Genomic DNA, 13193 nt, shown 5'->3' with positions numbered 1-13193 from the left:
TTGTCAACAAGTAACAATCACAAGGAGGCCAAGGGAAAAATGCAGAGTTAATATATTTGGAGGACTTTAAACTAAAATTTATTTTACTTTTCTCTGATTAAAAATTAACTTGTGGGTATAACAACTAAACGTAATACGGTACCCTGGATGGGATCCTGGAACAGAAAAAGGATATTAGAACCACTAGGGAACTTTGATTAATCCTAATGTACCAACGTTGGTTCACTGATGGTAATAAGTGTGCCATCGTCATGTAAGTGAACAATGGGGGAAACTGAGTGCAGCGTATGTGGGAACTCTCCGCACTAGCTTCCCAGTTGTTCTGCCAACACGTTACTGCTCTAAAAATACAGCGTACTCAAGAAATATCAACAGGATGCTTCACAGGGTCCCAGGTTCTAGAACTTGGCTGTGGTGGTGGTCGCATGACTATATGTTTTAGAATAACATAGCAGACTATACTCTCAAGATGGGCGAATTCTACAGTAGGCTAATTATACCTCTTAGAGCTGTAAAATGATGCACAGAAAAAATATTTAATGTTCATGATTAAAAAAATCTGGAAAATAAAGACAGAGGAGACGTCATTCACTGTGAGGCCAACATTTCAACAGAACCAAGGAAGGCATTTGGTTGTATTTGCTTCCCGTCTGTCTCTCTTTGCCTACACTTTTCCCTGGATGCACACCATTTGCACAGATGCAAGGACAATTATGTTCTTTTCAATCAGCACAGTAACGGGCATCTTTGGGGGTATTTAAAAACTGTAAAGGTTGGGCACCTGGGTGGCTCAGTTGGTTAATCATCTGCCTTGGGCTCAGGTCATGATCCCAGGGCCATGGGATCCAGCCCCGAGTTGGGCTCCCTGCTCAGTGGGGAGCCTGCTTCTCCCTCTGCCTCTGCCCCTCCCCCTGCTTATATGCACGTGTCCTCTCGCTCTCTCTCTCTCAAATAATCTTTTTTAAAAAACTGGAAAGGTTTCTTTCACAATGGTTGCAAAATGGTTCACCTTGTGATGTACCATGATTCATTTAAACCATTTTTCTAGTGTTGCAAATTTGGGTTACTTGGGAAACTCAAAATGTAAAATAATCCTGCAGCAAATATCTTTTTAAAAGTTTTTGCTATTCACAGTGATAGTCTCAGTATGAGATCCACAAATGAAGTCACTGGATCAAATGTGAGCAACATTTCGAAAGCTCCTAGAACGCCCTGCCACACTGCTTTCCAGAAAAACTCCCCCCGCAAAGCAGTAGGATCCGTATTTCGCCCCTCCCTCTACAATGCTTAAAAATCTTTGATAATTTGATGGGAGAAAGTGGCATCTTACTGTAAAAAGATAAGGGTCTTAAGAAAACATTATTATAGAGATTGCCAACCATTTAAAAGTAGAGAGAAGAGTATGACTCCCAATGTACTCACTACCCAACCTCAAAAAGTGTCACTAGCTACCAAACTCGTTTTAGTTATTCTCTTAATGTTTGTTTGAGCATTAAAAAAAAAATTTTTTTAAGATTTTATTTATTTATTTGACAGAGAGAGAGGGACAGCCAGAGAGACAGGGAACACAAGCAGGGGGAGTGGGAGAGGAAGAAGCAGGCTCCCAGCAGAGGAGCCCGATGTGGGGCTCGATCCCAGAACTCTGGGATCACGCCCTGAGCCCAAGGCAGACGCTCAATGACTGAGCCACCCAGGCGCCCCCTGTTTGAGCATTTTTTAAAAGATTTTATTTATTTAACAGACAGAGAGAGTGAGCACAAGCAGGGAGAGCGGCAGGCAGAGGGAGAGGGAGTAGCAGGCTCACTGCTGAGCAGAGAGCCCGACACAGGTCTCGATCCCAGCACCCCAGTGCTTGAGCATTTTAAAGCAAATCCCGTGTTTTCCATTTTACTTGTAAATTCCTCGGTGTGTATCTTTAACCGTCAAGGATACGCGCCTATATAAGCACGTGCTTATGCATATCTGTGTGTGTGTCTATTTACCTCATCTTGATGTCATGATCGTATCAAATATATTATCAGTCATATTTAAAATATTAACAGTAACTCCAATAATTAATGTCAGTCATTATTCAAACGATTTCAAGTGTGTCAAAATGATTTTTACAGTTGGAAGTTTCACTCAAGAACCAAACAAGGTCCCCCAATGTCAGTTAAGTCCACTTTATTCTGCCCCCCCCCGCCCCGTTTTTCTTTTGCAACATTGATCTGTTGGGGAAGCTGAGTTATTTATTCTGCAGAATGCCCCACATCCTGGATTTGGTGGATTCTTTCCATGGGGTGTCACTGTTCCTCTAGCCTCTGTATTTCCTGTAAAGTACTAGCTGGATCTTATGTCTTGATTAGAATCAGACTTAATTTGTTTTCCAAAATACCCCATAAGCGGTACTGTGTGCTTCCTTTCTGTAAGGTCAGACGGTGGGTCACTGCTAAGAGAGATGAGTACACTCAAGCCGCCAACCTGATTCAGGCACTATAAAATCTATCCACTTTTACCTAATGGTTTTAGTATCCACGCGTAACTGTCACTAACATCCATGATTTCATTAAGGTTTGAGAAATGCACATTTTCTAATTCTATCCCTTCCACGTTCTGAAAGCTAAGCTTCTTCAGCAATCCAGTTACGCTGACATAAAGTCTGTAGACAGAATGGATGTTTGATTCCTTGCTAATGACAATTGGTTGTCATAACAACTTCCAATGGTGACGAATGAGTTAGGGTCTATTACTTTGTTGTGGTTTTGGTTTGATTTGGTATGAGAGGAAAAGGTTGATAAAACTCTGGCCAAGTCCCTGAGAGTCTGAGCTCTGGATCACATTTACCCGGAAAACTCATAAGAGGAAGAACATCAAATATGTTACCAGGCAACACAGCTTAGGGGAAAATGATACCTTATCAGTAGATCACATTGGGTTAGGAGGACCTATGAGTGAACCACAGATATCTAACAGGGAAGACTGAGGTGACTCTGGGAACTGGTCGTGCCCCTTGTGGGAACCCTGGATGCTCTATGAGTTGTTACAGGAGATTCTGGCACCCATGGGGGATGAAGCTTTCAAGACAGGGAGGCTCCCACAGCTGCCTGGTGAGGATTACCTCTCCTTGCAGCCGAGCTGTGTCACCTGGGGAAAAAGCATGTGCAGTGTGATCTGGGGCAAGGACACCCATGGACGAATGCCTGACATCCTCACAGCAAGCCACGCTCCTGCCCTGCAGCCATGTGCGTACACGGGGTCAAGTGGGGCTTAAGGGATTCTTCCAAGTCCAAGTGCTTATTTAGCTGGACCAAGGAACATACCCTGCCTCTGCACAGTATTGCTATGAAATTAGAGATTTTCATAGATTTGGTGGGTTTCAATCAAATGCAGTCATTATTGTTTTTGATGCTCAGTTTTCCATCTTAGGTCAGACTAGCGCCTGTGTCCTTCAGACACAACACAATCAGTCTAGCTTTAAATAACAGCTCATGCATCTCATCTTTCGTTTTCTCAACAAGTACTTTCTGAACATCACACGTGCAGAGCTGACATCCTGATTTTTCTTGGTGAGGCCCTTTTGGTACCATGACTTCCAGAACTGTTAGACAATGCACTTGTGTTGTTTTAAACCACCAAGTTTGTGGGAATTTGTGACTGCTGAATGTGAAACCAATACACCCTGCCCGACCACTCCCTCTTTCATTCATTAATTGACTCACTGATTAGCTTGCACAAGAAAATCTTGTGGCTGCCTGTTGGGCACACTGCAAGTGCTTCACCGGGAGCACGGGGTTGGGATGAACGGAAGGACATCTCCTCGGGTCTTTGTTGTCAAACCGCCTCCTGGCTAAGGGACCCAGGGACCAAGGACTTAGTTCCCTTGCAGCATGAGGGGGTCACACTCACAGGCTGAAAGAGATGAGAAACATAAAAAGCATGGTGTAGGGGTGCCTGGGTGGCTCAGTCCGCTGAGCATCCGACTCTTGGTTTTGACTCAGGTCCTGAGATCAAGCCCCGTCTTGGGCTCTGCACTTGGCTTGGAGTCTGCTTGAGATTCTCTCTCTCCCTTTGCCCCTCCCCCCACTCGCGTGCTCTCCCCTTCTCTTAGATGAATAAATAAATAAAATCAATCAATCAATCACGCACTGCGAAGCATCTCGAATTTTGTTCATTCTAAGTCATCCTTGTTTCCCTGTTCTTGGCTACCCTCGTCCCAGGACACAGGCTGCAGAACAGAGTATCACACACAGCTCACCCTTCCCAACTGCCTGGGGAGACAATCTCACAAGCACTTTCTGTTTAAACCGTTTTCATGTTAATCACCACAGATGAACTGTCAGAAGCGACAACAATGAAAACTGCCAGGATGTCCCAAAGCCACAAAGGAAAGAAAAATGTCCTTTTAAACGAATTAAGATACCATGCAGCTAATGAGGCCAACTCTCATCTGTTAATTTCCCAAATGGCCACAGGAGAGGAAAATAGGTATTAGGAATTCACTGTCGACATACAGGACCGGGTCCGCTGCGGGGAGGTAACTCCCGCCGTCTCCTGTGGCATTCTAAATGGTTTATAATGAAATGCACATATTTTCCACCACCCCCCCCAAAAGTCCCTAATGGTTCCATGAGACAGACAGGGAGCCCCTGTGAGTCACACATGCTGGGCTGAGATTCTTACTGCAACAAGTTGGTGGAGTTGACAGGATTCAAACACCGCGTTCCCAGGGGACACCCGTTTTTTCCAGGTCACAAAAATGTCATCTTGTCCCCGCACTGATGAGTCTGTTTGCCCAGGCCAGTTCTGCTGCACACACACCCCGTACCAACCACACACCTGTTGTAAAGGGGGACCTTCACACAGGAGTGGGAAACGATGTCCAGCTCAAGAGGTACGTAATAAATAGAAGCCATTCAAGTTTATTAACAGGCTCGCTTATGATAACGTCTTTCTCAAAGAAACTGCACAGACCTGGTCAGTACTGTGATTAGCTACTGATGATCAAGAAAAGGGAACGACATTAGTGTCTTTTCCTTATTTATCTCATGTAACAATTAATCAAGTTCTCACCAAAGAACACAAAATGAGGAGAGGATTTGACACACAAGGCAGAAAATGTTCTCTTGAATGTGAAAGAGACCCCGTTAGCAGGGAGGATAATTAATTCAGAAGGAAAAAAAAGTATCCGCGCCCATTTTTCACAGTATAAATTCAGCATCTTCAAGTTAGCTGGGGTAAGCATAACCCACGAAAACCAATCAGTACTAGAGAAACTGAAATTTTCCTCCCAGGAGCCAATTTCCATGGACAGTCAACACTGTATGGGGATTCCATGCCAGGACCAAAAATCATATTTGTAACTGTCGATTTGAGGGCCTGGACAATGCAAATTTAGTGGGGAAAATACCTCCTGAGTACCTTCACTGTCAAAACTACTGAGAGCTTAAATCAGAGTGAAAATAGTCAACGTATGTGAGCGAGACATCAGCAAAAGTTATGGTAAACCATACACTTCCGGTTCGGTAAGAACTCACACAGACTGTAGGGTACAAGGCGTCAGTGGTCTGCATCCTTCCTCTGTGACATTTTTCCTCCCGCAGAGCCCTTCGTTCAGAAGGTGCGTCAATAACAGCTGGGTGTTATACGTAACTAATGAATCACTGAACACTACATCAAAAACTAATGATGAGGGGCGCCTGGGTGGCACAGCGGTTAAGCGTCTGCCTTCGGCTCAGGGCGTGATCCCGGTGTTATGGGATCGAGCCCCACATCAGGCTCCTCCGGTATGAGCCTGCTTCTTCCTCTCCCACTCCCCCTGCTTGTGTTCCCTCTCTCGCTGGCTGTCTCTATCTCTGTCAAATAAATAAATAAAAATCTTAAAAAAAAAAAAAAAACTAATGATGTACTATACAGTGGCTAACTGAACATAATTTAAAAAATGAAGTCTATTTTGTCTAATAAAAAATTAAAAATATATAAAAAATCAAAAATAAATTAAAAACTAAAAAAAAAAAAAAGTAGTTGGATTGGGCCCGCCCTCTCCTGGCCTCGTGCTCTGTGAAGCGGGTAGCACCCAACACCGCGTGTGAGCGTGAATGTGTGTGTGTATGTGTGTGTGAGCACAAGCAGAAGCTGGGGGACCGTTGGCAGGGAAGGTGTTAAGGAAATCCGAGCACTGGTTGGAAAGACGATGTAGCTGACATCCAGGGTTTATCTGATTTCATCTATAAACGTTTCAGAGGCTCTTCAGGTAGAATACAATCTGTCTTTCCAGGTAAGAGCTGCAAGAGTTATCCATCTCGCCAGACATCTGGCTCACCTCCCTACATTTCATGTTTGTGGATTTTATGTCCCCCAACCACGGACGGCGTGTGAGCACGAGGACTTGACGTGGGTCCCTGCTTTATCTAGACAGTGCCCAGCAAGAGGAGCGCTCGTTAAATGTCTCCCAGATGGATAAACCGAAAGCCGAAATTCATGGGGCCGCATCTGTCCCAGAGCCTGACCCTCCCTCTTCTTCTGGCTCTGCCATCTGCCCTCATCCCCCCACCCTGTGCAGTGCCCCGTCCCCTGCCACCTGCGCGCTGTGCCATCTTGTCAGGACTGTCTATGAGTCTGTCTTCTCTCAACTGTGAGTTTCTGGTTCTGACCCATCTCAGCATCCACGGTGCATAGAAAATAGCTCTGAATGAGAAAGTGCTCGGGAAACACTGGTTGGGTAAGGGGTAAACGAGCGAAAGCAGGAAGGAGGGCTGTGAAGGGCTGACCTGCCGGCTGGTCTTCGGCACTGTGATCGCCGCTTATATGAGAATCTATGGTGACAACACATCTACCAGAGAGCTGACGTCCCCTAGCACCGAAATACCCATGACATTTAGGAATCTCAAGCTGATGTCCCCCTCCCCCCACTCAGACCACAGTGGTCAGGAGGAGATATCCTCCTGAAGAGATATGTATACGTGCGTGTCAACTAAGCGTCTTGAATAGTTTCACGTGTTTGTGAAAAAATAAGACAAAAACAACAAAGCAAAGATTTTCAAAGTAAAAAGTCTGAACTAAATGCCTGGGTTAGCATCATGACATGAAATCGATGAACGCTTGAAAGGAAAGGCACTTTGCAATTCCCACCGAAACCGGAGCGGCAAGGGGACTGCACACAGTTCTGCTGTCAGTGTTCGCCTTCTCAAAGGCCCAGGGACCCCAACCCAGATCAAAGCCTGAAGCCCACACCCAGCCGTCCAGACTCCACACCGGGCCGGCCTCCCTTTCCAGCTGCAGGTCAACAACCCGGGATAACCTGACGGCCTGGCGTTTCCTGAAGCTTATGCCCCTGCCTGAGTCACTGCTGTCCCCAGTCAGCCTCCCCGGTGACTGACCACACACCAGACCTCCAGCCCACAAACCTTTCCCGGCAAGAAAGGCTCTAACGCCAGGTCGTCAGAGCACCAGGAATCATCTCCTTCACAGTGCCCAGCATCGTGTGTAATCACGTATTTTTCCATGTGATTCTCTCATGAATGCCTGTCCTCCTGACTGCACTAGGAGCTCCGGGGGGCCAGGACCCGGCCTGTTGCCAGGTTCCGTGCCCTCAATGGACCGAATAATGCACGACATGCTCAGTTAGAGCAAGGAATTGAGAAGCGGGGAGTCAGTGAGTAACTGTAGCCCATTTCTGCGAAATCTATAAGGCTGAGTCATAGAAGGAAACTGTAGAGTCCAATGGGCGGAACAGAGCCGAGAATGAAAGGGTCTGGAGACAGCTGAATCACTTACCAGGAGCCTGGCCAGAGCCCCTGTTCTCGGCCCTGGGCATACAGGAGCTTGTTAAATCCTCACCTTCTGTGGGGCGTGCACCATCACCACCCTGGGTTCAGAAGAGGCCCCGGAGGCACAGGGAGGTTACGGGTTGTGCTCAAGGTCATCGAATGATTAAGTGGCTGATCAGGAGTGGGGGACAAGCACTGCACTCAAATGGTCCAGCCTAAGCCCAGGCCACCTCCTCTGCTCACCAGACAAGGAGACACAAACACCTTCCACGTGCGAAAGATATCCAACCTCGTGCGTTAGAAGGAAACGTGCAGATTGGAGCTACAGGGAAGTGCCACGGTTTCCTATCAGACTGACGCAGGTAGAACGACCCGGAGCCACTGTGACTGGGTATGTGACACAGGGACTCTCCGACGCCAGACGGTAAACTGGCCTGGCCTCTATGGTGGGCAATCCGACAGCATCTATGAAAAGCACACAATTAGGCAATTCCACTTTGAAGAGTCCAAGCTGCAGTTAACTTTACATGCAAGTGCATAGCCCTCGATGCGGGAGGTCAATAACCCTACGATCACCAGGGGCTGGGGAGCACGGGGTGACCACGTGGGCTCTGCACTCAGACCACCTGGGCTCACATCCTCGTACTTGCCATGTGATTCTGGACAAGTGACTCACACACTGTGCTTTAGTCTCCTCATCTGTAAATAGTCCTTAGCTCAGAGGCTGCTCTGCGGAGTAGACAGGTTATGCACACAAGAGCTGCACTTGACAAGAGGATCCCACAGTACATGAAAAGGATTGTTCACCACGACTAAGTGGGATTTATTCCTGGGCCGCAAGGGTGGTTCAACATCTGCAACTCAACCAATGTGATACACCACATTAACCAAAGAAAGGACAAGAACCCTATGATCCTCTCAATAGATGCGGAAAGACCATCTGACAGAATACAGTATCCTTCCCTGGTGAAAACTCTGCACAGTGTAGGGATAGAGGGAACATACCTCAACATCATCAAAGCCACGCATGAAAGACCCACAGCGAATATCATCCTTATTGGGGAAAAACTTAGAGCTTTACCCCTAAGGTCAGGAACATGACAGGGATGCCCACTCTCACCACTGTTGTTCAACATGGTACTAGAAGTCCTAGCCTCAGCAGTTAGACAAGAAGAAGAAATAAAAGGCATCCAAATCGGAAAAGAAGTAGTCAAACTTTCACTCTTCACAGACGACATGACATTCTACATAGAAAACCCAAAAGACTCCACAAAAAAATTGCCAGAACTCATACAGGAATTCAGCAAAGGGGCAGGACACAAAATCAACGCACAGAAGTCAGCTGCATTTCTGTACACGAACAATGAAGAAAGAGAAATCAAGGAGCTGATCCCATTTACAACTGCACCAAAACCCATAAGATACCTAGGAATAAACCTAACCAGAAAGGTAAAAGACCTGCACTCTGAGAACTATAGAACACTTACGAAAGAAATTGAAGAGGACACAAAGAAACGGACAAACATTCCATGCTCGTGGATTGGAAGAACAAATATTGTTAAAATGTCTATGCTACCCAAAGCAACGTACACATTCAATGCAATCCCTAACAAAATATCATCCGCATTTTTCACAGAGTTGGAACAATTCTAAAATTTGTATGAAACCACAAAAGACTCCAAATAGCCAAAGTAATTTTGAAAAAGAAAACCAAAGCTGGGGATATCACGATGCCTGACTTCAAGCTCTATCACAAAGCTGGGATCATTAAGACAGTACGGTACTGGCACAAAAACAGACACATAGATCAATGGAACAGAATAGAGAGCCCAGAAGAGGACCCTTAACTCAATGGTCAACTAATTTTCGACAAAGCAGGAAAGAATATCCAATGGAAAAAAGACAGTCTCTTCAACAAATGGTGCTAGGAAAATTGGACAGCCACATGCAGAAGAATGAAACTGGACCACTTTGTTACACCATACACAAAAATAAATTCAAAATGAATGAAAGACCTAAATGTAAGACAGGGATCCATCAAAACCCTAGAGGAGAACACAGGCAGAAACCTCTGTGACCTCAGCTGCAACTTCTTGCTAGACACGTCTCCAAAGACAAGGGAAACAAAGCAAAAATGAACTTTTGGGACTTCATCATGATAAAAAGCTTTTGCACAGCAAAGGAAACATTCAACAAAACCAAAAGAAAACTTACAGGATGGGAGAAGATATTTGCAAATGTCCTATCAGATAAAGGGCTAGTATCCAAAATCTATAAAGAAGTTATCAAACTTGACACCCAAAACACACACCAAAAATCCAGTCAATGAATCGGCAGAAGACGTGAACAGACATTTCTCCAAAGAAGACGTACACGTGGTCAATAGCCACCTGAAAAAATGCTCAACATCACTCAGTATCAGGGAAATACAAATCAAAACCACAATGAGATACAACCTCACACCTGTCAGAATGGCTAAAATGAACAAGTCAGGAAACAACAAATGTTGGAGAGGATGCGGAGAAAGGGGAGCCCTCTTACACTGCTGGTGGGAATGCAAGCTGGTGCAGCCACTCTGGAAAACAGTGTGGAGGTGCCTCAGAAAGTTGAAAATAGAGCTTCCCTACAACCCAGCAATTGCACTACTGGGTATGTATCCCAAAGATACAAATGTAATGATCTGAAGACGCATGTGCACCTCAATGTTCACAGCAGCAATGTCCACAATAGCCCAACTATGGAAAGAGCCCAGATGTCCATCGACAGATAAATGGATAAAGAAGATGTGGTATATATACAACGGAATACTACTCAGCCATCAAAAAAATGAAATCTTGCCATTTGCAATGACGTGGGTGGACCTGGAGGGGATTATGTTAAGTGAAATAAGTCAGTCAGAGAAAGACAAATATCATAGGCACTCGTGGGGAACTTAAGAAATAAAACATGAACGTATGGGAAGGGAGGGAAAAATAAAATAAGATGAAATCAGAGAGGGAGACAAAGCATAAGAGACTCTTAACTCTAGGGAGCAAACTGAGGGTTGCCGGAGGAGAGGGGGGTGGAGGGTAACCAGGTGACGAGCATTAAGGATGGCTCGTGATATTATGAGCACTGGGTGTTATATGCAACTGATGAATCACTGAATCCTACCTCTGAAACTAATAATACACTATATGCTAACTAAATTGAGTTTAAGTAAATAATTAAAAACAATCAGAGCTGTCTCTCACTTATATTAAATTCTCAATAAATTCAGTAATCTTTACTATTATTAGAATATTATGCAGCCACTTAAAATTAAGAACAGGTTGTTCCATAGTTACAGACGGTCAACAATCTCCAAGATTGTTGCAAAGCGGGAAAAAAAACCCAAAACGGTGTGTGAGGTATGCTATTATTTTACATTTTTAAAAAGGGAGTATATGTGTAAATACGCATATCGCCTCGGACAATCTCCAAAGGGTACACGCGTGGCACGGGGAACGGACGGCCGTCGGTGCAGGGATGAGAAGACAATCTGACTTTCACCGTACGGCCTTTTATGCCACTCTCATTTCTCGCCTTGTTCATTATTTACTATTCAAAAAATTGGCTAAGAGACAGAAAAAAGAAACGTGGGCATTAATCAGAGTCGAGGACTATACACGTGGTCTTCTCCGGGGGCACGAGGAGTTTCTGGCTTGCTTTTGACAGCCTCTCTCCGGGCTGGTATCTGTGGCTGGTGCCAAACCAACCGTGTATAGTAAGGTCAAGGGGGTGGCCCAGGGCAGAACCCCTAAAGTCTGCTAGAAGCACCGCCATCCCCAGAAAAGCCGGCTCTACTCCTGCCTGCCTGCGTAGACTTTGCGTTTGTGACGAGCATTCATTTGGTTGGGAGGCTGATCAAAATGGCCAGTGCCGGGGAGAGGCCACGCACATCTCCCCGTCCTCGGGGCCCCTGCGCGTGGAGGAGCTCTGTGAGGGAACTGACGGGGGGCCAGGGGTTGGCACTCGGCGTGAGCAGCCACAGCACACGGTGGCCCAGAGCAGGCGGTCTCCGAAGATGGCTTTACGGGGAGGCGTGCAGTGTCGCTGCGGGGCGCATAATGCCTGCAGGTAAGCCACATCGTCCGACCTGGTTTTCAGAGTAATCAAAGTGAGGCTGACTTGTGCTTTGGCCAGGCTGGAGAACGTGCCCGACCTATGTCTTATTCCCCGCTGGCTCAGGACTCCAGGGGAGGGGAGATGGGAGCTCCTTCCTGACCCCCTTGGATACTCCAACAGTTGGGGTGATTCCTTTTATCTCTAAGAAACCCCCAAGATGATGCATGAGCCTCGTGGCCTGGATGGGGTGGTGTGGATTAGATGGACGCCAAGTCAGGGAGAACGTCACATCACACCCCGCAAAGGCTCGCTGGACCAGGTGTAAACCGCTCGCACGCGGCAGAGGCCCTTTTGATGCTTCCTCCAGCTTGCACGGTCTCACGGCGCTGCATTGATTCGTGCATGAGCTGTTTCCCCCGTAGACGGTGGGCATTCTGGGGGTGCTTGCTTTTCTCAGCCTCATCTCCAGCCCCTCGCCTAGCACAGCACCAGGAGCTCAGCGGGGGCTCGGGAAGCACCTGCTGGAAGAAGGAAAGCGTCTCCTCAAAGAAACCCTCGCGTTGCCGGGAAGAGGACAGTGAGGGTTGCCATGGAAACTAGATGGGCATTACTGCCGCTCTGCTCTGCCACAGTCCCCACTCTGTCCCCCATAAAAAATCCCGCTCTGGCTTGTCAGCCACTGGCGGGAACCCGGCAGCTCGTGGGAGCTGGGCAGCAGGGCACAGGTGTGTGAGCGGGTTTTCAGCCCCGGAGCGTCCGACGGGATGCCACCCTGCCAACACCTTGACTTCAGCCCCGGGAAACCAACTTTGAGCCTCTGGCCTCCAGCACCATGGGAGAATAAGCTCTGTTCTTTGGAGCCCCCAAGTGTGTGGTCATAGGGAACACCTCTCGTCCCTCTCCTGCTCCCCAACACAGAGCCTGGGGCCAGCTTCTGTCCTAGCACCTACGGGACAGCCACCGCTCGCCCCACTTGATAGATAAGACACCGAGTCACCTGACAGTAAGTGCCGCTGCTGGGACCCACACCAGGAGGTCTTGCTTCTCAACCCGACCTCTAACACCTGGGCTCTACCCTCCCCCTCCTGACCTTCGGCAGCCTCTGCACCTCCCAGGCTGGCTGGGGCCTCTGGCCTCGTATGCGCAGCCTACCTGTCCGGTAACGCTTTGGGCTTCTGCTGTTAAGCCACCTGTCCACTCAGACAGGACTGTCCCACACCTTCCCACAGCCCTCCCCTCTTCTTCCCAATGTCCTCATGTCATATGTCACTGAGAAGCATCACACAGGTACCTGCCGTGTTCACACCTCCCATCCACACCCCTGCACGCATCCCTGTGTACTCTGGACCTTCCTTCCCGCAA

General features: G+C 47.1%; 1 protein-coding gene across 5 annotated transcripts in view; it reads right to left on the bottom strand.

Annotated features, from left to right (window-relative positions):
* The window catches only part of EVC2 (EvC ciliary complex subunit 2), a 125561-nt gene that overhangs the window by 62921 nt on the left and 49447 nt on the right, over positions 1 to 13193 (bottom strand). The window lies entirely within an intron of this gene.

This window comes from Ursus arctos, unplaced genomic scaffold (genome assembly GCF_023065955.2).
Source record: "Ursus arctos isolate Adak ecotype North America unplaced genomic scaffold, UrsArc2.0 scaffold_9, whole genome shotgun sequence".
NCBI lineage: Eukaryota > Metazoa > Chordata > Mammalia > Carnivora > Ursidae > Ursus > Ursus arctos.
Note: the sequence above shows the minus strand (reverse complement) of the source record. Positions and strands in the feature narration are given on the sequence as shown.